This window comes from Giraffa tippelskirchi, chromosome 10 (assembly GCF_054371585.1).
Source record: "Giraffa tippelskirchi isolate mGirTip1 chromosome 10, T2T-mGirTip1v1.2.pri, whole genome shotgun sequence".
NCBI lineage: Eukaryota > Metazoa > Chordata > Mammalia > Artiodactyla > Giraffidae > Giraffa > Giraffa tippelskirchi.
In genome coordinates, this window is record NC_137284.1 from 60,803,247 (window position 1) to 60,830,558 (window position 27,312).

General features: G+C 40.8%; 1 protein-coding gene across 8 annotated transcripts in view; it reads left to right on the forward strand.

Annotated features, from left to right (window-relative positions):
- DYNC1I1 (dynein cytoplasmic 1 intermediate chain 1) overlaps nucleotides 1-27,312 on the forward strand; it is a 402,307-nt gene that overhangs the window by 161,924 nt on the left and 213,071 nt on the right. The gene's annotated exons all lie outside the window — the stretch shown is intronic.

Consider the following 27,312-nt stretch of genomic DNA (forward strand, 5'->3'; position numbering starts at 1 on the left):
CATCCAATTGGAAAGGAAGGAGTAAAATTGTCACTATGTTTTAGATGATGTGATATATATATAGAGAGAAAACCCTAAAGACACCATTAAAAAAGACTCCATTAGTTAGAAATAACAAATTAATTCAGTAAAGTAGCAGGACACAAAATCTATATAGAAAAACCTGTTGCATTTCTGTTCACTAGTAACAAACTATCAGAAAAAAGAGTTAAGAAAATAATCCCATTTACCATTGCATTAAAAGATATAAAATACCTACGAATAACTTTATCTAAGGACATGAAAAACCTGTATATTGAAAACTATAAGACATTATTGAGAGAAATTGAAGATGGACCTTGAGGGCATTATGCTAAGTGGAATAAGTCAGATGGAAAAAGACAAAAAAACCATGTGACCTCTCTTATATATGGAATGTATTTTTTTTTGAAAAGCAAGAAAACCAAGCTCATAGATACAGAGACTAGATTGATGATTGTCAAAGGTGGAGGTCAGGGGTTTGAAATAAATGGGTGAAAGGGGGTCAAAAGTAAGAAGAAAAAAAGTATATTTTCTCTTTTTTCCCCAGAATTTATCTCCACCATAAAATCACTTGATAGTATGCTATTTGGCTAGTGTACAATTTGTATTATATGTCAACAAGAAAAGCTTGTCACTCAGTTTTTCATTTTATTGCCTCGTTAAATATTAATCACTTTTAAAACCCAACATCTAATAATCTGAACAAAAAATCACTCAACATTTAAAAGAGCCTAGCAAAAGAAGAACAAATGAAATCACTGGCTTAAAGTTAGATGGTAATATTATGGGGATGTGTTCTTGGTATCTGCTTCTGTTTACTATCATATGTAAAGCATATGAAGAAGGTAGTTCACTTCTGCAGGACTAGAAAACAAGTTTATTTTGGCCTTCTTTTTTTGTGTTTTTGGAAAAGTATATCATAAGAAATACAAAGGTTATTCTTTTTTATTTTTAATAAATTTATTTATTTTAGTTGGGGGCTAATTACTTTACAATATTGTAGTGGTTTTTGCCATACATTGACATGAATCAGCCATGGGTTTACATGTGTTCCCCATCCTGAACCCCCCTCCCACCTCCCTCCCCATCCCATCCCTCTGGGTCATCCCATTGCCCCAGCCCTGAGCATTTGTCTCATGCATCGAACCTGGAATGGTGTTCTGTTTCACATATGATAATATACATGTTCCAATGCTATTCTCCCAGAACGTCCCACCCTCACCTTCTCCCTCAGAGTCCATAAGACTGTTCTATGCATCTGTGTCTCTTATTCTGTCTCGCATATAGGGTTATCATTACCATCTTTCAAATTCCATATATATGCATTAGTATACTGTATTGGTGTTTTTCTTTCTGGCTTACTTCTTTAAATGCAGTGTAATATGTTTCGATGTCCGCTATCTGTAAGTATGGAATATAAATCACGTATACACAAAAGAAAATCAAGGTAAGGATAACCTGACACGTGGAGTGTGTAAGGAACCACTACTTCCATCTGAGGTCTTCAGTATGTTAAAATACTCAGGGCAAAGGGAAGAAAGATTACATCACTAGTTTTTGTTTTTGTTTTTTCCCTTAGAGCAAGTTTTGAATAGTCTATTTTTTCTATGAGTGTCCCTGAGATATTTCCAATTCCCCATTATTATCTGACCTCTCTTCTACCTCTGTATCTCTCTCACTTTCTTATCCCTGCAAGTTCCTGATTTTAGAGCAGTTGGCAGAAGTAGCAAGTAGAGGACATAGTTATTACCATGGTAAGAGCTCATCTGCATTATATACACAGGATATATCTGTTCCACAGAGTACATGATCTAGAATGTACATTGCATTTCTATTGCCTTCTCTGGACACAACCTTGGGAAATCCATCTACAGAGGGTGTCTGAGGCTGCATGGATTGGGAGGGTCATTCTACTTCATTTCCAGTAGTACTCCATAGCCTGGGTTCAGCACACCACTGGAAAGGAATCCTATTTTGAGTTTTCTTCAAATTTCCCTTCCCCTTTAATTCTTGTTTCCTTCTTATGACATTCTGCTCTTCTTTGCCACAAACCCTTGCAAAACAGTCCATACAAGAATTCTGCCTCCTTCTTGGCTAGGGTAGAAGACTCTTCAGAAACCACAAAGCCGCATCTCCAGGGAACAGTAGCTTTATTAATATAATAATCATCATTATCATGGACCAGTTACAATACACACATTGCTTTAGAAAGCAAAATAAGGACAACCTGGGGTTTGCTGGAGAAGCTGCCCTTGAGGTTAGACATGTACAGTTAAATTTGGAGTCAAGCTGAGGTCACTGCTAAGGAGATTTGGAGTTGGAGGTCTGTGTGGAAAATGGTTGTCTCGTGGAAGCTATTCACTCACCAATAAAACTCATTTTGAATGATATCAGAGCAGCAAAAATTTAAGGGTTTTAATCCAAAAACAGACTTGGACTTTTCTTAAAGTCTTGGTTTTATTTGGAAAGGAGGTTCTATGGTACTTAATCTTTGCCATCCATCTTCTATTTCTAAAAGAAATCCTAGTAAAAATTGAAAGAGAAGATTTATTGGGAAGATACACACCATGTATCTTCCATAGGAATTTCATTGTAAACATCTAGGTAATGAGCTATACATTGTTAAAAGAATGTCAGTTTTTACTTCACTCTGGGTCCCTCTGGACTTCCCTGGTGGCTCAGATGGTAAAGAATCTGCCCGAAATGTGGGAGACCTGGGTTCGATCCCTGGGTCGGGATGATTTCCCAGAGAAGGGAATGGCTACCCACTCCAGTATTTTTGCCTGGAGAATCCCATGGACAGAGGAGCCTGGTGGGCTACAGTCTATGGGGTCGCAAAGAGTCAGACACAACTGAGTGACTAACACATTTATCTGGGTTCCTCCAGACAAACAGAGTGTATTATTTTCCCCGTTTTAAATTGGTATTTAATTTTTAATATTAAGTCTTTAATTTCCTCTTTGGCTGTTTCTTGGAGGTAGAAGAGGGGAGAAAAGAAAATGTGACAGACAAACCTGGCACCCTCTCTTTTTAAGCAACCACGTCAGCTTGGATGCAAATGACTGGTGACAGAAGAGCCAGGCTAAGTGTTGGAGCCTTCAGGAGAGGCAGACTGCTGACATGGCAGCAGCTCCATTTCCAGCTGATTTTAGGCCTAGATAACTATCCCTTTCAGCTTAAGTGATGCTCGGCAGTAATTGACCAATACCCAGTTGGGTTGGAGCAGAGTTCTTTTGGAACCTGTTCAGACCAACTCTGACTGCCTGTGGGGTGCTGGGCCAAGAGCAGACTAGGTTTCTGGAGCCTGAGGTATTACACAGGCTGTAGCCAGAGGGATGGGAGTTCTCTGAGTGAGAGAGAATAGGGTGTATTGTTGCATCTGTTTGCTGTTTAATTTATCTTTTAAAAGAAGAATTAATAACAAACGAATGAGAGTTATACTAGATAGTCTACAGGCTGGAGCAGGATGCGTACTAAACATCACTTCTGAAAACCTGTAAGTTCATCAGGTCGTTTCAAGAATAGTTTGTAATCTTTTCCAGGTAGCCCCCACCCCTCATCAAGCAGTTGCTCTTAAAATATTTTCATTAAGTTGCCTTTCTATGGACCTCATGTGTGCGGGGGTCACTTCAATCGAGCCCGACTCTTTGCAACCCTGTGGACTACAGCCCGCCAGGCTCCTCTGTCCATGGGATTCTCCAGGCAAGAATACTTGAGTGGGTTGCCATCTCCTCCTCCAGGGATCTTCCGATGCAGGGGTCGAACCGCAGCCTCTTATGGCTCCTGCATTGGCAGGCGTGTTCTTTACCAGTAGCGCCACCTGTTGGACCGAACCCACATCTCCTGAACTGCAGGCAGATTCTTTACCACTGAACCTCAGGGAATCCCCATGAAACTGAAAGTGTTAGTCGCTCCACTCTTTGCGATCCCATAGACAGTAGCCCACCAGGCTTCTCTGTCCATGAAATTCTCCAGGCAAGAATACTGGAGTAGGTAGCCATGCCCTTCTCCAGGGATCTTCCTGACCCAGGGAAGCTGGCTTTAATTGACAGAAAATGCCATTTTGAAGATAACCATTCTCTCCAACAGAGTTGCTTACTACTAGCGCTTATTGTTGGAGGTTGTGGAATCTAGAGGAGGGAATGAATGAAGCCTTGCATTGTTAGATGAGGGCCACCATCTGCTCCAAGGCTGGTTTAACACCTGCATGCTTTGGGTTTAAAGACCAGTCACTTCTTCATTCTGAAGTTATATGAGAAATTACTGCTATATATATTTGACCTCAGCGAACAACGGGAACTGATTTCTCTGGTGACCCTTTAGAAGAGTAAGCAGTGAGATCCCAGATTGGTCCTCCATGTCTCGTGGACCAGTGTTAAAATGCCCAGCTTCCCCAAGTCCCCACAAGCTGCCAGATGGTTTGTTTAGAATAAGCAGTGCAATCTTTGGTTTCTTTAGCTCCTGTCTACAAATATTGGTATTTGAGAATGGCCCTAAAGTGACCGAAGAAAGTTGGTGAAATTCAGGTGCTACCTTTTACCCTTCCCCCCAAAATGGTTGTGTTGAGATTATGAGGCCAGGGGGTAATGGCAGGCCGGCTTCTTGTTCTCTCACAGAGTATTTTTCTGCCACTGAGAAGAACTTACATAGTTAGCATGTAGAAAAATACATGGAATATTAAACTAAAATATGTCTGTCTAGGGATCCATTTAGTTCCCCCCAAATAACTCCTTTCTTTGTGAAGGCCGGTATGTTTATATATATTTTAAATGCCCCATTTGCTACACTGGTTTTAGCTTCTTGTTAGCATCACTTCTTATTAGCCTGATGTTCTACAGCACAAGGCAGCTGGAGAAATGAAACATGTGTTGAAGAATTTATGCAGTGTCCTTAGTTCCTTTCATTAAGAGAACCAAGACTAATAAGTGCATATTATAAGTTTGGTGTGTTAAGCAGTATGTTATAGCCATGCTTGACAGGCATCTTGTTTACATTCATATTATATATTGGGGAAATCATTGTGTTTTAAGAAACATGGCATTTTTAAAGTAATATTTATACTGTGCCTCCATGCAGGAAAAACTTAGTCCTCTAAAAACATGATATGTTTAAAATCCACTTGTCTCCTCCTCCTGAGGAAATATTCCATGGGCTTTCTCCCCAAAGTAGTAGTTTAACATGCTCTTTATTCAGGCTGTTAGAAAGTACTGCCAAGGAAAAAACTCAGCTGCATGTCCTCAGTTTATTCAAACAATGGACCATCTTATTTCAGTCTTGTTGAGTTCACATATGGAAATTTTACTCCACTGTTCCTCTATGGAGAACAGTATGAAAACTATCTTTCTAGTTGGTTCAGTGTTTTTGTTCATTGAAAAGCACTGGCTGTCTCGGGGCTGACTCAGGGACCTTTCTTCATGTCATGAGCATCATGAAGTTGTTAACAAACATGAGGTACTCCAGTGGCTCAGCCCCTCTTGTAGTGCACAAAATTAAAGTAGTCCACAGCCATATCTTGGTAGCAAGTATTCTTTGCTCTCTTTACCCCCACTAGGAGGAAACTTGAAGGGTGGAACAATTTAATTAATAGTTAGTGTTTTGGTAGTAAGTCTACTGAAGGTGAGAAAGGAAAATATATCTACATTTTCCCATTTTCGCACTTCCTGAGCTTTGTTCAGGCTCTGTCTTTCCAAAGTGCTTAGCCCTGTTTTACCTTGATGCTTCAAACCTGCGTGGAAAACGGTTCATTTCGAAAAGTGAGGGACCTTGCAGATTCTGAAGCATTCCAGTCTACCCCCAGCAGAGAGTGGCAAGGCTAGTTCTACCTGGCTCTCACTGGAGGGTATAGCCCATGCCAGGGTCTGGAACCCAGATGGAGTGGAGATGAAGAAAAGATAGCGAACTCTGATAAAAGGTGGGACCATATACAAGGAGGCCGACTACAGGAGAGACTTAAAACTTTCAAGTGTTGTAGCCCATGGAAGACCGGCTCTCTTGTGAATGTTCTATCAGAACAAGAATTGATATAATATCATTTTATTCCCACCACAATTCACAGTTTCTTGAGTGCTTCCCTTTTCCAGACCTTGCTAACTGTTTTGTATCCCTTATTTGGTTTTATCTTCACAACAACCCTGTGAGGTAAGGCTGATCACTCCTCTTTGATAAATAAGGAACCTGAGGCTTAGTGAGGTTACCCAGCTTGTCCAAGGGCACAATCAATAATAACAGAGGCAGAATTTGAATCCCTCTTTGTTTGACTCCAAAGAATGGGACTATGCATCCTTGGCAAAGGGCCAAGACATGTCCAATTCTCTGTGACCCCATCAACTGCAGCACGCCAGGCTTCCCCATCCTTCATTACCTCCCTGAGTTTGCTGAAACTCATGTACATTGAGTCAGTGATGCCATTCAACTGTCTTATCCTCTGTTGCCCCCTGCTCCTCTTGCCCTCAGTCTTTCCCAGCATCAGGGTCTTTTCCAGTGAGTCAGTTCATTGCCTCAGATGACCAAGTATCAGAGCTTCAGCTTCAGCATCAGTCCTTTCAATGAATATTCAGGACTGATTTCCGTTAGGTTAACTGGTTTAATCTCCTTGCAGTCAGTCCAAGGGACTCTCAAGAGTCTTCTCCATCACATTTAGAAAGCATTAATTTTTCAGTACTCAGCTTTCTTTATGGTCCACCTCTCACATTCATACAGGAATACTGGAAAAACCATAGCCTTGACTAGACAGACCTTTGTTGGTAAAGTGATCTCTCTGCTTTTTAATATGCTGTCTAGGTTTGTCAAAGCTTTTCTTCTAAGAAGCAAGCATCTTTTACTTTCATGGCTGCAGTCACCATCCACAGTGATTTTGGAGCCCAAGAAAATAAAAACTGTCACTGTTTCCATGCCCCCCTCATCTGTTTGCCATGAAGTGATGGGACTGGATGCCATGATCTTAGTTTTTTGAATGTTGAGTTTTAAACCAGCTTTTTTTCACTCTGCTTTTTCACCTTCATCCAGAGGCTCTTTAGTTCCTCTTTGCTTGATTATATTATAATAAAAATGGTAGGAGACTGGAAGATGAAGAGATGCATAATCAGTCAATGACAGGCACAGACACATTCTTTTTGGATTTAAAAGTTGATTAAATCTAACTAGATTTAGATTCAGGAATATGTATTTTGTACACAGAAGAATGCAATGTGATCTTGAATTTTTGGAAAATCACTTTCTTGAAATCCTAAATCCCTGAAAAGACTTTTTAAATTATACATTATAAAAAGTATTTCAGTCCAGAAAAGGAGCTATCTGCCTACCTGTTGAAGCTTTCCATTTTAATCCCTTGGCATGATATTTCCACATTTATTTCCCCAACACTTTTTGTCACATTAGTGTCCAGTTCAATAACTTTCTGAACATTGAAATTTCCTATTGTTTGACAAGCTAAATTTTCTTATCATTGAAATCAACACTTTTCATAAGCTAGTTTCAACCTACATTTCAAGGCTCATTTCTACAGTTTACCTATAAAAGTAAATAAAACAAATAGGTCAGTTTATTGTTTTGACCTTTGTTTAAAATGCTGTTTTCTCTTATGACACCTCCTCTATTTTCTTTACCTAGCAGATTGACAATTGGGAATTGTAAAATTGATGGCCTAAGCTCATAAACCATAGCAGGCAGCAAACAAGGTGTAAGTTGGCTTGGAAAGTAACTGAAACTACAAATAGCAGTCATTCTGAGAGTGGCTGATGTAAAGGGGTTCATATGTTGCATGTGCAGAAACACTAGGACAGATCTTGGTCCACTGGGTCAGAAATGGGGCTGGAATAAATCAGCACCTTGGATAGCTCCCAGGACTGACAATCTAAGTGCTGATAGGATGCTGAAATTTGAGTTGTAGACCTACTCAGCTGCAGGCCCTTTTTCTTAAAGACCCCACTGTCTTTTTCTCCCAAGCTTACCAACTATATATTTGGAGATTCATTCTAGTATTTGCCCATCTTCTGGTCTGACTTGTGCCTTGGGGTTCTGATCATTTAAGAGTTACGTTCCACTTCATTGCTTGAGTCATTCTCGGGGACTTTTTCTTGGGAGCAGATACTGGAACTAGGCTCCTGATAAGCTCCCTTGTGTCTAAGCGTTTTCCTTTTTATGGATGACATTTCATTATCCTGCCAGCATTGTTCATCAGTTAAAATTTTGCCCATCTTTGGAGGTTAAGCCCAATCTAATCTTTGCTTTGACCTCTCCACTGACCAAAAAATCCCATGGATAGAGAAGCCTGGTGGGCTACAGTCCATGGGGTCACAAAGAGTCGGACATGACTTAGCAACTAAATAGCAACAACTCCACTGACCAGCGCAATATGAAAGTAACTCTCCTTCATCGACTAGATCACTTTGTAGTCTGCAATACTCATCTCAGTATTAATATATTATCTTTTATAAACTGTCTTTTAATCTTCCTACATTAATCTGCTTATTGCTTACTCTTCTTCCTTGAGCTATAGTTTCCACATTTGTAAGTGGGAAAATTGCATATAATAACCATGAAAATAAGTGAGAAGTAGACACTTGATCACTTGATACAGAGTAAGAAGCTCAATTCTTATTGATGCCTTTTCCTGTTTGTTTGTTTTTTTTCTCACACAGTTGTAGCTCTTCTGTTTTTACTCAAAAGTTCCTGATGGTTTTAAAAGTACTGACTTTATAGATTTTCCACCATGTGCTGACCATGGGTGTTTGATCATGGTGAAGGATTTATCTTCTAGTGATACTTCTTTGTTGTTGTTTAGTTGCTTAGTTGTGTCCAACTCTTTTGCAACCCCATGGTCTGTAGTCCACCAAGCTCCTCTGTTGATGGGATTTCCCAGGCAAAAATACTAGAGTGGCTTGCCATTTCTTCCTTCAGGGGATCTTCCCAACCCCGGGATTGAACCTGGGTCTCCTGTGTTGGCAGGTGGATTCTTTACCACTGAACCACCACTTCTACTTTTTCCTAAAATGAGCTTTTTTCTTCAGTGTAGAACTGAGAGTTAGTGTTGCCATATTCAACATGGAAGAAACAGACCTTTAAGCTTTGTGCTTGTATTTTTTGGGAGGAGGGTAACATCAATCTTTTTGGAAATTAGAGTAAAATCAATTTGTTCTTGCTTCCTTCATTTCTTGAGAGTCACCTTATCAAGCCCCCTAATAGAGCACAGTCCACTAGATATCCAAGAAAATAAGATGCACACACCAAATCCAGAGCCCTTAACATATGCAGGAGGCAACCCAGTCTTTCCATGACTTGCAAGGGGCTGATTCTCAGAGGCTACTAAGAGGGGGCGAGTGGGAGGAAGTCTCAGTGGAATAAGCCTGAATATTTATAAAAGAAAACCAAAGCATTTTAGCTGGGCTTCCATTCCTTTAAACAATACCAGTCACAGAAATGTGGTTTCATAGTCATTTAAAATACAGTTTACAGAGGAATTAAGCTAAATCACTTAAGCTCTCTGAGCAGCTGGTCTCCCCAGCTTCCTTGCTGAGATCTGCTTGCCGAGCATCTCCTTTGAAATCTGCAGCTCCATCAGAGACAGGGCGGTTGATCTCTGAGCTACTTGCTTTATCTTGTCCCAGTCTTCTCAGGTAATGCAAGAACAGTGGAAAATATTTGGGTAGACACACATATTCTTGCCCCGTGTCTTAGTGTTTTAAGGGACACTATTCTCATGAGGTTGAGTGTGTATCTGATGACAAGTTAAGGTCATGTACCTCATATAGTGAGTGCTTTTGTAAGCCCGCATGTGATTCCCAGAATGGCTCCATGCATTTTGAGAAGACATGTCAGGGCTTCTGCCTCCCAGGAGAGTAAGCAGGTGCTCAAAACCTTCTACAGTTTGCCTGCCTGACTCCCCCCTTAATTCCCATGTGTGAGCCCTTTGCTTCAGCTAGTCTGTTCTCTTCACTCAAGTCGACATATATTCTTTTTCCTTTGCCTATGGTCTTGCTATTCCCTGCTCCTCAAATGCTTTTCTGTCTGTGTTTTAATTTTTCCCAACCCTGCTCCTTCCTTTGCTCAAAGCCCAAGGCCTATCTCCTCACGTGGATTTCCTAGCCTCCCTGAGTCCAGGTTCATGTCCCTATTCTCTGGCTTTCACCATGACTGTGTCAGTTTGGTCCCTGTTCTGTGACTTCTTAACTAGAATGTAGTCTACTTGAGGAAAAATGTGTCTTATTTGACTTTTTGCCCTAGGAAGTGTTTTATATATTCAACACTCAGTAAATATGGTTTAACAGGATTATCAGATGGAGAATTAGAAAAGCATAGGGGAATTGAGTTCAGTTTTTTAAAATACAAGATATGCTTAGCATGAAGAGAAAAACAAGGAATGAAAACAGTCTTGAAAAACAGGCAAGTTGAAAAATTCAGCTAAACATAATATGGGGATTTTTGTAGTGGTTGAATATACTTTACTTTCTATAATTTATATGTTAATAAATACAAAATAGTATGAGGCCAATTCAGTTAAACAGTCTATGAGGGTTTTGTTTAAGGAAGAAAATCACGAAATGTTCTCCAACCTTGTTAAAGCAGCCACCTGCAGGGTGAGGATGTTTCTGAAACTCTTCTGAACCTTTGGTATTAATGTATGTACTTCTGTGTATAGTTTCATAAAACAGTAAAAGACTCTCGTAGAGAACTCTAGTTCAGCAAGTAAGTAATTTTTCCACATTTCAGCCTAAAAGCAAGCATTTAGCACCCAAATAATGATCTATAAGTAGATTTGGCATCTACTACGTGAAAGTGTTAAGTTGCTCAGTCATGTCCGACTCCTTGCAACCCCATGGACTGTAGCCCACCAGGCTCCTCTGCTCATGGGGTTTTCTAGGCAAGAATACTGGAGTGGGGTTGCCATTCCCTTCTCCAGGGGAATCTTCCTGACCCAGGGATCAAACCTGGGTCTCCTGCAGTACAGCTGGATTCTTTACCATCCAAGCCACCAGGAAAGCCCAGCATCTACTATATTATAACCTTAAATATCTAATATTTTAAAGCATTAGTAGGTACTGCCAATGAGATAATTGAAAGAGTTTAGGGGAAAATAATTTAGGCTTTTGTGTCAGAAACCAATAAAAAAAAAAAAAAACTGACCTATGGTGTTCCTACAGAAGGAAGTAATATGGCAAATGGTCAAATAACTCCCCAACTCTGATGTTTTGAGCAATTTTCCAGCTGATCTGAAGGGTTTAGGCCAGTGACTTGGCCTCTTTCAGGAGGTGAAAGGTTTGTTCTCGCACCCAGATACAGGAGGAGATACTTGAGGGTTCTTAAGCAGCCCCAGAATCTAGGATTCCTGGGTGTGAATCTGCTATCTGTCTTTTAAAGAGTCTGCTTTCTGCAGGGGACGCCCAGTGAACAATGCTGGAAAACTAGCATTCTGCATTACCCCGAGTCACTAGTAAAATGTACCTTGTTAAAGGTGACCTTGACCTTTGAAGAAAGCCAGAAGCCTACTTTTAAGACAAGACTGCCTTGCAGGGCAGGGAGTAGGGGTTGAAGGAAGGTCGATGGGACTTCAAGGACAAAAATGAAACAGCAGGGCTCAGCTCTCCAGTGGCTGCACTGGGGCTGTTACTGGAACAGAAAGAAAGGCGATGATGCAAAGAATGATGAAATGCCAAGGAGACTTGAGATAAAAACAGCTCTAAACGAAAGGGCAAGAATGGCAGGACAAAGGTTCATGAGGAGGAGAGGAGGAGTAACAAAACAACACAGCGAGCCCACCTGAAAACTCTGCAGGCACTTGGGGTGGGGGGACTTGAGTTCTAAATATATTCGCTTGAGTTTTCTAGCAGGATGAGGACATTTTCCAGCCAGATCATTGGCTGTAAGAACCTCATTGTTGCAAATTATATGTAAGACAAAGATCTGTTCAGATTCTGTTACTTATTTATTTAATTTTTGTTGTTACTGTTTAGTCCCTAAGTCATGTCCAACTCTTTGTGACCCCATGAACTGTAGTCTGCACAGGCTCCTCTGCCCGTGGGATTCTCCAGGCAAGAATACTGTAGTGGGTTGCCATGCCCTCCTCCAGGGGATCTTCCCAACCCAGGGATTGAAGCCGCATATCATGTGTTGGCAGGTGGATTCTTTACTACTGAGCCACCAAAGAAGCCCATTCACTTATACATAATGTTTATTGAGCTTCTTCTATGTGCCTCCCTGTGCAGGAGCTGGGGGCTCAGGGTAGATAACACCGACACACTCACATTTTCTGCTCTCCTGGAATGGGAAGGAATTTGGATGCTGAACCATTTTGGATGCTGAACAAAGGAGGAAGGAGAAAGACCAGGAACTGGGAGAAGCAGAGGTGCAGCTTTGTATAAATATAAATAAGTCACAGTACTCTCTTATCTAACCTTGACCCCCAACCCCAGCCCATGGCTTCTAGTTGCCTTGAAATCAAACATAAGCTCCTTACCTTGTCCTTCAGGCTTGCAGTATCTCAGAGTCTTGCTCTCGTCCTTGTATCATCTCTCCCTTGCTCACCATCACCCATCTTCACTGGTGTCTGCCCTATTCCTTCTGGATGCACCAAGTCATTTCCTGACTGTCAGCCTTTGACCTGATTCAGTGCACCCGACATGCCCTTTCTCCAGCTCATGTTCACCCTTAGTCAGGTCTTGCAGGACAGGTGATCTCGCCCAAGTGTTGGGTAGAGCTGGGACTCAGCCACCAGCTAGACTTATGGGAACCAGACTCAGAATATAAAGCGGGCAGTCAAGACTGGATAGGCCCACAGTTGTCAAAAATTGGGTCTGGGCTGGGGTCTTGACGCTGGGGAAAACTGACAGGTTAGAAGTTTGAACTTGTCAGTGACCAAGGCAAAGAGAACTGAAGCCAGAAGTGAAACAGGAAAAAACACTCTGAAGAGAATTTGAGTGAGCACCAGAATGGCCTGGGTGAGAAATGCCTACCCACTCCAGTATTCTTGCCTGGAGAGTCCCGTGGACAGAGGAGCCCGGCAGGTTACAGTCCAGAGGGTTGCAAAGAGTCAGGCACAACTGAACACGCAGAATGGCCTGGAGGCCTGGTTAGATCCCGTGTGCTTAGCTTTGACTTTCTCTCAAGATGCCAGGTGGAGTGGATGCTGCTGGTCTGGGGATCTCACTTTGAGAACCAATTGGCTAAAGAGAGAACGAAACTACCGCTAAGAGGAATTGGAAAATGTATGTGTATAGCTAATGTGTCCGGGCCTCTGAAACCAGTAGCAGTCATCTGTAAGGAAGCCTCGGAGGTTTTAAAGGGTAGCCTTCATCTCTAGGACAAATTCCATGAACTTGTAATCCAAGCTATTTTTGAGGCTTCTCATTTAGCACTTAGCATTTGAAAATCCTGATGTGGAGAAAGGAGAAGAAAGGCAATATTAGATCGAAAGCGTGACTGGTTTTGCTCTGTACCCCATAGCATGGACACATTTGCCTGTGGGCGGCACTGATTCTGTCCTGTTCAGGCTGTGCCACTGATGGGGCTCAGGTTGGGACGTGGATCTTCCCTCTTCTTGTGACGAGGACATGGGGCTTCCCTGGTGGCTCAGTGGTAAAGAACCGCCTGCTAATTCAGGAGATGTGGGATCGACCCCTGATTCAGGAAGATCCCCTGGAAAAGGAAAGGGCAACCCACTCTAGTGTGTTTGCCTGGAGAATGCCACGAACGGAGGAACCTGGCGGGCTACGGCCCATGGGGTCACAAAGAGGCAGACGTGACTGAGCGACTGAACAGCAACAAAGAGGGTGTCGTAATGAGACAAGTCTTGTGAACGTTCTTCCACCAGAAGGGTCTCCCTTGAGGCAGGTCTCCAGCTGACGGAACTGTCCTCATCAGGTATGCATCTTTCCCCGCATCCTCTCTCCGCCCTCCGCTGGGCCTGTGTGGGGCGAGGGCCCAGCTAGCTTTGGAGGCAGGAGCAGGAGAGACGGCCTTTGTCTGTGTCTAGACTTTCATTAGCACCAGCCCTGATCAGAGGCCAACATCCCACAGATGTTGCCCTTCCTCTGCCTTTGGATCGGCTTCTAAAAAGTGGGAGGATCATCCTGAGGGCAGGAGACGTGTAGAGCACAGACTAAGTTGGACTTCCTGTGTGTTAGTGTTGTGGCCGTGGCTTGGTTTCACGCATCCTTGGAAATAGCTACTCCCCCGTGTTCACGAAATGAGAAGCAACTTTTGCTGAGTGGAAGAGAAGCCGTTTCCTTTAACTCATGCTGTATTCCCGTTGACAAAGACAGTCTATTAATATGTTTATATGGACCTTTTCGTTTGGTTTGTTCCCTTGAGGTGAGCTAGCGTCTCTGTCATGATTTGCATCTCTGTTTAGGAGTCGGAGCCTACTCATACTGAGTGGGAAAAGCGGATGTTGGTGTGGTTGTATATTCAGGTTCCTAGATGGATATTACTTGTGAGTTCTTTATAAGTTGAACCTTGACCTTTATTTTATAAACTGATCTTTGCCTCCAAGATAGGCAATATGATGTGAAACTTGAAAGGGAGGGAATTCAGGTACTGAAAAATCTACATAAAGGATCCCAAGGGTCTTCCCAGGTGGCGCAGTGGTAACGAATCCTTCCAATGCAGGAAGTGCAGGAGACATGGGTTCGATCCCTGGATTGGGAAGATCCCCAGAGGAGAGCATGGTGACCCACTCCAGTATTCTTGCCTGGGAAACCCCATGGATAGAGGAGCCTGATGGGCTATAGTTCATGGGGTCTCAAAAGAGTCAAACAGGACTAAAACGATAGTAACAAAGGGATGCCAGGCGTGGCCAAGATGCAAAAGTAAGGAAACACTGTCCTAGCCAGTCTTTGGGCTGATGAGTTTGCCTTTCACTGTCTTCAGTAATAAAGGGATGGTTTATTAGTTCAGTGTGCTTCCTGAAATTTCTCACATCAGAGCAACAATATCTGTATGGTACGCTGGGGTAGAGGGAGATGGTACCCCCATCTTCATCCCAGACTGCGGAAGTCAGTAGCTCCCAACACACCAGTGAGTCACACATTAGCCTACAAGCCCTGAGCTTGGGTGAAATCATACATTGTATCCACGTGCCAGCCTTTCAGCTCTGACTATGTCATGGCCAAAACTGTAGACATTAGCCAAGGCAGCCCTGCATTGATAGGTAGTAAGGCTGATAGAAGCAGCTGACCTGTCACTCCTGGAAAAAAAAAAAAAAAACAAAGCACATTTTATCTTATGGGTACCATGCACCATTTTTTCATTTCTTTAACCCACCAGGGAGCACTGAGCCAATTCTAGCAACTGGATAAGATGGGGCTGCTGTTTCTGTTCATGGTGTTATTATATCCTTTCATGAGAACTTACCTAGTTGTTTATTTTATTCTATTGCTTTTTAGTTCTTTTTATAAGCCACTTGAAATCCTTTTTGTGGGTTGTGGAGAAAAGAGGGAGCAAATAATTGAGAAGAAAAACACTCAAAACACACGTCTTGCCCATATTGGGTCAGTTGTATCATTTTTGTATGCAGACAGAATATTTTCACCTGTGAATAAAATTGGCAACCACATAAGGTGTTAGTCATAATATAAAATCGTGTTCATTTTTAAATGTGATGATCAGTCTGCAGGATGAGAATAGTTACCCCTTTGGAAACAGCATACGGTCGAATTAGTTAATGTTGGACAAGCGTTTCTAAATGAAGATACCTAACAATTTATGAGTGGCTCTGCTGGTGTGCAATGTGAGAATGAAGCTGGCCTATGAGGATTTGGCATTTGCAGTAATTCCTCTTTTCCTTAAATTCCTTGTGAGATCTACTCCATGTTCTCTCTGGTGCTGGCTGTGTTTCCCTGAGGGCCATGGTTTTGTAGCCAATAGCAGTCTTGCTCAAGCATCCAGAAGTCTGGCGATCACTTTGAAGGGAAACAGAACAAAGAAAATCACCCATGCACTTCTTTTAAAGTAAACTCACTTGTTTTCTTTTTCATCCAAATGAGATTTTTGTTTCAAGGGAACATCTTAGAGCATTTTGTTTTCTACTTCTTCACCTTCCAATATACACTGACCCCGAAATAAATGATCTCACTTATATCCTAAATGAGACAAGTGAGCGGACTGTGTGCTGTCATTTCCTTCCATGTTAGTTAGATCATTAAGCTCTTCTTAGTTCACCAAGCATGAGATGAGCACGAAGGAGAACACACTCATAATCATACTAGATAACAGAAGAGCAGCTACCGTTCATTGAACACGTACACCAGAAGCCCGACACATGTTATCTCCAGTGCAAAGATTCTGACAGCTGTTTACAGATCAGGCATCAGAGAATCAGAAAGGTTTAACTCACATGCATCGTCACATAGCTATAAAGAGTTGCAGTGCTGGAATTTGAACCTGGGTCTATCTCCAAAGCTTCCCAGGTGGCTCAGTGGTAAAGAACCCACCTGCCAATGCAGGAGATGGAAGAGATGCAGGCTTAATCCCTAGATTGAGAAAATTCCCTGGAGAAGGATATGATAACCCACTCCAGTCTTCTTGGCTGCAAAATCCCATGGACAAAAGAGCCTGGTGGGCTACGGTCCATGGGCTCGCAAAATAGTTGGACGTGACTGAGAGACTAAACACAACAAAAAGCTTGTCTCCAAAGCTTTTATTTTTCTATTTAATTTGTATTTTAACAACCCAGATTATTAATGATTATGTTTTATTTCTATACACTTGTGAAAAAGCTACTTTTGTAACTATTTATTGATCACTAGGGGCTTCCCTGATAGCTCAACTGATAAAGAATCTGCCTGCAATGCAGGTGACCCCGGTTCAATTCCTGGGTCGGGAAGATCTGCTGGAGAAGGGATAGGCTACCCACTCCAGTATTCTTGGGCTTACCTTGTGGCTCAGCTGGTAAGGAATCTGCCTGCAATGCAGTAGACCTGGGTTCAATCCCTGGGTTGGGAAGATCCCCTGGAGAAGGGAACGGCTCCCCACTCCAGAGAATTCCATGGACTGTATCCTAAGAGGAGCCGCATTCTGGAGGAGCTGGGTTATACCAAATGATCCTTTTATTCTCTGATGACTGTGAAATTATATGAACTGATCTGCTTGAGAAACTTTCAAAATATTCGGTGTGTATTCTTGAGTGCCAGCTATCTACCAGCCTTGGCAACTCGTACTCTAGTAAGATCGGAACATTCATAGAATGGAATTCCTTTTTGTCGATGAAATGAAGTCAGAGATTTTTACTTGTAAAGGCAATAAAATTAGACAAGATAAATCCCATTAACAGAGTCAGAATGTTTTTGTCTTCTTTCCAATTAGTTTAGAATATTTTTTTGCTTAAGTTGGTGTGATGTGTCAGTAAAAGGACACCCCCCATTCCAGCTCACAGGCAGAGAAACAAACTATCCTTGGTAGTCTGTTCATTAGTGTGTGTTCAGTAACAGACAGAAGCGAACTCACCAAAATGAAGGGAGATTGATTTGCCTTAGAGTAAGTAGCCAGTCATCCCCACTCTAAGAATCTGTGGGCTTGGAATCTTTGAGAACTGATCTGTCTCTGGGATTATATGCTCTGTACTATAGCATTGTCTCTGAACTGCCTAACGAAGAACACTTAAAAGTCATACTGGTCTCCATATTTTAAATATTTATTTAAAAAGAAACAAGCCACAGATGGAAATGCTTCTAACTAAAAATTATCTTCCTCAAGTATAAAAACATTTCTCAAAATCAAATATTTCCCATATAAAGTCAGTTAGCTGTGGGCTTTGGGACTTTATTTCTATTGCCAATAAAAGCTTCTGATTGCCCAAAGCTTTTCTTTGCCTTAAATTTGAAACTGGAGTATGTAAGCAGAGCTTAAATATGAGGAGAAAAAACTGGCTTAAATTATGTGAATTTCAGAAATATCACTCTGTGTTTATTTGTACAGTTTCCTCTAAAGGGGGGAACTTTGTTTAATATTTGAATCTGTTTATTTATAGAAACGATAAAATAATCAGTACACATTTGTGTTCTATTTGAAATACGTTGTTACCGTTTTCTTATGTATTTTCTTTTCTAAGAGTCTACTTTTCCTGTGTCTTACGGTAGAGTATTTAATACTTGAACATTTAGAAACAGCTACGATTTCACAATTAATCTTCAACATGCGAGAATCAATCATTTTCCGAGACATGTCTCTACTCTTCCTGTGAACCTTTTCCTCTGTCTCTTAAACCCAGTTTTACTGCTTTGCCCCGTTTTAGATCCTGCACACTACAGAAAACAACCAGCAGAGGGCGCCGCTGGCTTACTTTTTAAAGAAAACTGCTGGCTGGCTGTTTTCAGTACTCTTAAAAACATACATGGAAATTATTTTTCTTCAGTCAGAGCAATCAGAATGAGAAGACCGTCTTAGATTTGTCAAAATTGTTTTTTCGTGTCTTTTGCCATCTCATCTCCCCCAAAGCAGTAATAAAACTGGGCAATTTGTTTCTCTCACACATCTGTGGAGCCCGTTGCTGACCCACACGGTAAGGATGAGCGCAGGGCAACCAGTGAGATTATCTAATTTTTCCATCAGCTCCAGGTGCTTATGTGAACGTTCTATTCATAGAGAGCCAAAAGAAGGGGAAAATAAAAACCTGTTTACACTTTCACTTTTCCAACTAGCCTTGCCAGTTATCCCCTGACCTGGTACAATGACGAGGAAATAATCCATGCCACCTTGGCCATCGGGGGGTGTGGACTGGGGGAGGCGGGGGTGGTCCGAGGCTTGGTGGGGAGAAGTCAGTGGGAGGTGAGCAGGATCTTATAGACTCAGAGTTCCTGTTTCTTCTGCGGGGACCCCTTCTGCGCTGTGTCCACGCTCCGAAGTGATCTGGGACGGGACCTTTCCACCGCCTCCATCCTTTGAGATGAACTGACAGCCCCTCAGTATTTTATAAACTGCTGTGCAAACACAGTTTCAAGTCAAAAGTTCTAGCCAACTCTCTCCCTAGTTCCCTTCCAAAGAAAATGCTCTACCTAAGCTTTTCCGACCAGGAAATCATAGAACCTCCCACACTGATGTGGGGACCTTCTGTAGAACCTCCTCTGGCTCCAGCCACTCAGGAACTTGAACAAGTCGAGACGTTGTGGTGAAATAGGAAATCTCAAACTGCCTTGGTAAACCCCTCTGCTGTCCACCTTCACGGTGGCATCAGCGAGTGTCCAAACATCCTGATAAAGTTCTCGGTGAACCCAAACTCTCCTTAATGTGGTTTTTCTTCGCCATGTGGGTGCTGGGACTCACTGTCCTTCATAGCTCATAGGTGCCACTTTTGGCTGGCCCCATGTCGGCCAGCCTTCCACAGGATGAAGAATGTCTTCCATTAGCTAATGGCTGTGTTCTCTGAGAAGCATCCTGGCCCGGGGCTGTGGGAGAGCATCAATCAAGTCTCTTAGATGAGGCCTCGGAGGACCAAGGGAAATTTGTATAATCCTGAACTGTAAACATGGGACCAGTGGTTGAGGTTTTGGATTTGCACAACATTTAAAAATGTCTATTTGCGTATCTAAAGTAAACCTTTATTTTAAAGAGAAGCTGAGGCCCAAGAGCCTCTCTGGGTGGCCTTCAGAAGGTCAGTTGACCTTTCTGCCTCCATTTCCCTTTCTTCAAATCGAAAAAAAAAAAAACACAAAAGAACCTTACTTTTCTCTTGTGCAGGAGAATCAATCTAAACTAATTCCCAGGGAGCGGTCATTAGACTAATTTAGTTTGCACCAGCCAGATTTTCTTTATGCTTCTGCATACCGATAGATCATGATATATATCCTCTGCCTTCAGTTGAAGAGTTCACCAGTGCTAGCTCCCTGGTGTTCCCTTTTGCCTGTGGGTTTGTAGTTTTCCTTTTCGTTATTTCCTTTCTTGGCTTCCTCTTCTCTCACCTACTAACCAGGAAGAAAGGCTGAGGTATTCTTACCCTTCCTGGTGGAGACGAAACAGCTTCTGGTTCGTGAGGGAAGTTATGAAGGTGTGGATGCAGAAAGGCAGGAGCAGATGTGTGTGTGTGTCTTCTAGCATTTGCCTTTTTTTTTTTTTGTCATGGTTTGTTGCTGTTGGCACCTTTAAAAGTAGTCAGGCTGAAAAAATTCCTTAGGAAAAAGAACAAACTAACTTCCTAGAGGTAAAGCGAAGGTTTCTGAGGCCTTGGGGGACGTTTTTGTAGCACTGACTTTTCTCTATGCGCCTTCATATTGCTTATTTGAAATTCTTTATTGTCAGGACAAAGTTTTTGTTTGCCGTCTCACCATTCTCATTTTTTTTTCTTTAAGCAAATATAGATGTTTTCATTTGGGGGACAAGCCAAGAATTCCTTGAGTTCAGGCCTTTTCCATCTCAACAGGCAATGTACTGGAATTTAAATCTTGTGAGATCTTCTTAAAGAGACCGCTCTGAGAAACTTTTTACTCTAACCTTCAAAGACGAAATGGTGGGACCCTGAGAAAGCTGTTACTCCTGCATGGTGCAGGCAACCCAGAAATATTCATGAAATGAAAATTTAATTACACCAGGCTGATTTTTTTCTCAATCATAAACTTAGAATTTCATTATATATTCTTACATGTTTATATAAGGCCATACATTCTTGTTGAATTAGCAATTAATCCTACCAAAATATCTAAATGATATTTTCTGCAGGTTACATCATCCCAAAGAAGTAAAATAAAATCCAAACTTGGAATTTGATTACTGACCCAATGTCATCAACCTAGAGTTTTCCCCCAAAGAAACGGAAAGAGCTAGTTCTGGGTTGTCTAGTTAGAAATAGGTAGCCCATGGCAATTTCAGCTCTAAATGTCATGTGATTTCCATCCTGTTTTTATAAATATAAAACTGTTTTTATAAATATAAAAATTAATTTCCAAAAATATAGGGTTAATTAGGCTTTATATTCATATGTCTAGTTTCATATTTGTAAACATTTAACAGCTTATTTGCATAGCCAACACTTCATAGGAAAACATGTAAAACAAAGTAAGGGAAAAAATTATGACAGTTACTAGAAAAGCTGCAATGGCCCATTGTCTTCATTCTGAGGAATAATTGGGCTCCAGGCAAGAATTTGATAGTCTACCACCTAAGGAACAAACTTGACCTAATGACCTCTTTGTGTGAGCCTTCGGTAGCAAGGTAAAGAATCTGGGTTTGACATTTAAGACAGTGCAAAATCAATATGAAAACTGGCATGTTCTTCTCTTATATAATTTGGGGAAAAGCACTAAGTGAGAACAGGGAAGATGTGGTTATGTTTTTAACAAGAAATATTTAGGAGCAACCTTTAGGAATGGAAAGAGTTCTCAATGGCCAAAGCTTCCTGGAAAAATAATAATAAATCATTGGATTGGATTGGATTCATAACTGAAAGTTGAGTATTAGATTATAACTCAAAGTATAAGATAGATATTCACAGATCCATAATGATATAAATAAATGGTGGAATAACTAATTAGCATAGAAAGTCTCTCATACAAAAGGACCCCAGATAATATATGTAGATACTAAATCTTCAGGGAAGTAGATTGTAGCTCCTCACTCATTGTGGGTTACACATTGTAACTTCCTTCCAAGGAGTAAACTGTGGAAGGTGGATGGGGGGGTGGGTGGAATACCCCAAGCCAGGTGATCAGTGGCAACACCAACAGTGATAAATCATATTGATAGCATGTACCCTAACTGTGGTAATATGGGAATGTCACTTTATTTCTGTGGGCTTCCTCACCCAAACACAATAATCCCGAGGTGGTATTGTTGTTCAGTCACTAAGTCATGTCCGACTCTGCAGCTCCATGAACTGCAGCATGCTAGGCTTCCCTGTCCTTCACCATCTCCTGGAGTTTGCTCAAACTCATGTCAATAAAGTAGTAAATCCTGGGGTAAAGTCCCGAGGTAATCATGAGAAAAACTTCAGACAAATTCCACATCCTCCAAAATACCAGGTCAGTATTCCTCAGAACTTTCAAGGTTATTAAAAAGAAGGGAAGTCTGTGAAACTGTCATAGTCTGAGGGATCCTAAGGAGACTAATGTACATTACTGATGACTAAATGTAACACAGTCTCCTGGATAGGGTTCTGGGGCAGAAAAGGTTGTTCTTGGTGAAAAACTAAGGAAATCTGAATAAAGGATGGATGTTAGATAATAGTAATGTATCAAGATTAGTTGATTAGTTGTGATAACTGAGACACTGATATAAGAAGTTAAGCATAGGAGAGACTACATGAGTATAAAAGAAGACTGTACTATCTTTGTAACTTCTCTATAAAACCAAAACTATTCTAAAATGTAAAGTTTTTTTTTTTTTAAATAATCCTCATTTTGACATTTTAGCCCTACATCACAATGTAATTATTTTCCTAACTCTTGGTTGATTTTTTAAAATTAATTAATTTTAATTGGAGGCTAACTACTTTACAATATTACAGTACAATATTGGCCACATATTGACTTGAATCAGCCACGGGTGCACATGTGTCCCCCCATCCTGAACCCCCCCTCCAACCTTCCTCCCCATCCTGAACCCCCCCTCTAACCTTCCTCCCCTCCCCATCCCTCTGGGTTGTCCCAGAACACCAGCTTTGAGTGCCCTGCTTCATGCATCGAACTTGCACTGGTCATCTATTTTACATATGGTAATATACATGTTTTAATGCTATTCTCTCAAATCACCCCACCCTCACCTTCTCCCACATAGTCCAAAAGTCTGTTCTTTATATCTCTGTCTCTTTTGCTGTCTTGCATATAGGGTCATCATTACTGTCTTTCTAAATTCCATATATATGCATTAATATACTGTATTGGTGTTTCTCTTTCTGACTTAACTTCACTCTGTATAATAGGTTCCAGCTTCATCCACTTCATTAGAACTAATTCAAATGTGCTCTTTTTTATAGCTGAGTAATATTCCACTGTGTATATGTACCACAATTTCCTTATCCATTCATCCTCCAGTGGACATCTAGGTTGCTTCCATGTCCTAGCTATTGTAAACAGAGCTGCAGTGAACCTTGGGGAACATGTGTCTCTTTCAATTCTGGTTTCCTCGCTGTGTATGCCCAGCAGTGGGATTGCTGGGTCGTATGGCAGTTCTATTTCCAGTTTTTTAAGGAATCTCCACACTGTTCTCCATAGTGGCTGTACCAGTTTGTATTCCCACCAACAGTGTAAGAGGGTTCCCATTTCTCCACACCCTCTCCAGCATTTACTGTTTGTAGCTTGGTGATTTTTAAGAGATGACTTTAAATTGGGCAAAAGAAAACACGTTCTCCAAGCTTTACTACTTTATGTATTTATAATTATTAAAGGTGCCGTTTGTGGAGCTGTGAACATCATGATTGCCTTTGCTTATAAATAGACTCAGTATTCTACTTTTGAAAAGCTTTTATTAAGGACCCAACATAGGAGAAAGTTTGCTCCCCATAGTTAGGACCACCATAACCACCAGCAGGGGAGGGAATTCTGAGTAACTTAGTGGTGAGGGGCCACTTTTGCCTTCAGTCAAGAGTTAGATAATTTTCAGTGGATGGCTTAGAAATAATAATAATCAAACAGTCTCTCTCATTCTCTGTGCACCGCCTCTGCTAATATGATAGCTACCTTCAAAAAATCAAGTTTATTATAGTCTTTATCAAAACTGCACTGTATTTTCTTATATTAATAAGTACAGTGTTTTTAAAGGAGAGTAAAGTGTGTTCTTTTTTTGAGACGAAGCAATCAATTTTTCATCTGTGCATTGTAGCTATTCATGAGAGATGTAAGATTTATCATGGATATTGATAAACCTGTCAAACAATTTTGAGGCTTTATTATGTCAAAATTATAAATAGCATGTGATTGTAACTGCAGAATGTTCAGGTATATTACAGATCTCTGAACAGGCCATACATCTGTAGGACAAAGAGGGTTTTCTGGGAGAGCTCTTTGGTATGGTCCAGGGGCCCCGTCTCACATCCATTATTTTCTTTGTATTTGGAAGCTCCTGCCTTTAACTTTTTTTAATTTAGTGTTCAGCTGCAGTCCAGGACAAGTGTTTCTGCCTACAGTAAGAAACACATGGTCTAGGTTTCATCCTCAAAAATCTTGGGCTTCCTGGTTGTTCTCTTGTCTTCAGTCACCTTGGTCATCTTCCAAAAGGAGATCTCAGTAACAGAATGAACACCATGTTCACGAGCGTGTTGACTGACCAGCAAGCACAGAGGCGGCCACAGCACTGATGACAGATGCGTCATCTTCTGTCTCTAAAACAAGCCTGTCACAACGTGGTTATGAGCACTGTGATCCCACGGTTTCCTTCCCTTTAGCCCAGCCAACCCATGCTGCCTTGTTCTTTGAAGGAATAGCGTAGTCATTTTGAAAGAGTGCTGTGCAATTACTGCGTATTGTATGTAGCCTTGAGATGAAATAATGTCCCAGTAGATTTTACTTCATATTTTAAACACACACAATCATTTAAATTCTTAACTAGGACACACTTGAATTTTCTCCTGTTTAATCATTAAAAAGGCAAAACTTAATTTCATCAAGTGCAATCCAAGAATTTTTCGTAGTAGCAATTAAAAAATATGAAACGGGAATTTCAGTGGCACAGAATTGAACAGCTGCTATGTCATATTTTTAATCTTCATTCAAATCAAACGGCAAATCAAATTTTTCTTCAGGATTTTTTTCTTTTCTTTTTTTCCATATCAGACGTTCGAAGGGTAGTTTCCGTGATTCCAAAGCCCCCTTAAACACGCTCCAAAAAAACCCCAAAAAACAACAACAGCAACAAAAACATGCTCCAGTCTATTTCGAAATGTATTTCAAATGTTCCTCCAAAGTGAGTAATCCTTATATTGCTATAAGACACAGAGGCAAAGCTCTTTGGAGAAGAACCGATCAGTTAGCTTGCTTTGGCGTATGAGAGAACTGCCAAGTCTACTGAGCTGTTTAACTAAGGAAACCAAAACCTATCTTGCCTGGCCTGTCGTTTGCACTGGACTCCATGTGTGGCCTTTACAACATGAGAAGGAAAGAGCCACAGATGAAGCTCAGGCCCTTCTCATCGCTTCCCATTTCCGTGCTGGGGGAGAGGGGCTATTTTTGGGATATGCAGACTTCCCTACACTTTTATGTGTAAGACAGCGAGCTGGGACATATGTAGCCGATAGATATATAATTAACCAGATGGTCTGTTTTTCACTCCATGCACGAACATGTTCCCTTCAGTCTTCCTCCTTGATTTCTAGGTGCGGAAAAGCAACACCCAGCTAAGCCAGGACTCCAGGTTTTAAAAATGTTTAAGTACCTAGGAAAAGTGGAGCTGTTTAATTCTTTTATCATTTTAAAAGCCTTCTTCATTTCCCTGTACATACTTTTTTCCAGAGGGTGAGAATTGCGTTATTGGGTTGTGAGACTGTTATGTCTAAAGAATCCTATTTGAGTTTCTTATTTCTTCTCATCAAACCTCTCTCCTGACTATCATAGCAGACTTCTCTTAAAGTTTGTCAGTCTCTTGGCTTCAGAGTTTTAATTTCTTCAGGGGCCTTTGATTTTCACACCTTTTTTCTTGATTAAAGAGAGGGGGTTTAGGAGGCAATTGTTCAGTTGCTTAGCTGTTCCTACAGTAGGCAGGACTATACATAATGTGACTTAAGGGGAGATCTGTGTTTGGGTCAAGACTTCAGCTCACCAGTTTTTAAAAACTACAGTTAACTGAATAATAAGGGAATCACTTTATTTGAGATTTGGGTAGAATTTATTTGACCAGAATGGAATAGGACAAGAACTTTGAGTTATTTAGTATGAAAACCAGATGACTTCTAGGACACTGCTTATCAAGGAATCTGAAAAATTTGCTGATAATAATTTTATTTTTTAAATGAGATCCCCCACATTGACCTTGTAAATAGTCAGTGTACCCAGAGGAAGTAAAATGTTGGAAGAAAGCCAGTGACAAAGTACTTGTATTTTATTTTGCCATCTATGCCTCACAAGGTTTCTTGTGATGCTTAATGAGACAGTGTAAACCTTGCTTTGTAAACAGAAAAGGACTATCCACTTGTAAAGTGTTATTATTATTATTAAATTATAGGTTGTGTTATATGGAGGAAGACTGTGCCTGAAGAATCATTTTTGTGGGATAACAACATTTTATAGCTTATTTGTGAAAAGTTCTCTACACAGTTGAAACAATGGCATGCCATTATGGGGAAGCAATTTAAACTTTCTCGTATCTGTTCATCATTTTTGAAATTGCTTTAAACGAGATGAACACATTTGGAAATTGTGTAACTTCCCTGTATAAATGCATCTGAGTGAAGGGGGAAATTATAATGAAGTATTACTTACTAATACATTTAAAAAATTCAGGCAGTGCATGACAGTTCTGTATAGGAACTTAATGTTGGCATGATGGCTACTGGGAATTGGCACAAGAATAGCATGGAAACAATTTTATATGTTCCTCCTCTTAACAGTCTTCAAATTGGGCACCACTTCACAGCTGTGTTTCCCAAGGGAAAATAAGAGAAACTCATTGGTTTGCATTTTAGGGCTACTATTGAGAAAAAATTTCTCCCCTGGCATGCGATGTTATCAGTTTTGTTAGAAAGTACACATGGACATTGAATGGATGATTTCCAGAGCATCTCCCCAAGTTTCTTGGCATTGCTGTGTTTATGTAGGGAGCACCGTGGTCATGAAATCAGTCTTCTGTGTTTTGCATCTTTAATTGTCCTTATATTGCTTTTGGAGTCCTGATCCACAGTTTAATCTCCAGATCCACGTTCCTTCTGAGGCAGTAGCCACTTAGGCATGTTGTGCTACTGAACACGGCAAGTCCAGATTGAGATGTATGTTTAAAATATATGGGTTTTGAAGACTTGGAGTGAGAAAAGTGGAAACTATCCCAATAATTTTTAAATTGGTTTTATATTGAAATTATAATATGTATTTGGTTAAATAGAATATATTATTAAGATGGATCTCATCTTTTGTTTTTTAAGTTTTTATTTATTTTCTTAAATTGGAGCATAATGGCCTTACCCTGTTGTGTGAGTTTCTGCTGAACAGCAAGAAACCTTTTGTTTTTAATTTTTTAAAAAATTTTACCAGAAAAACTTAAAATTACATCTGTGGCTCACAGTATATTTCTGTTGGATAGTGCTAGATCAGGGAGTAACATCGTTTTTCTGCTTTTGATGAGAATGGAGAAAGAAGAAACATATTAGGTCAGATATTAGAAAAAATGTGCTCATTATGCTTCAGCTCATTTTGATGGAAGACTTAATTTTAACAAGGTATTTAACCCAAT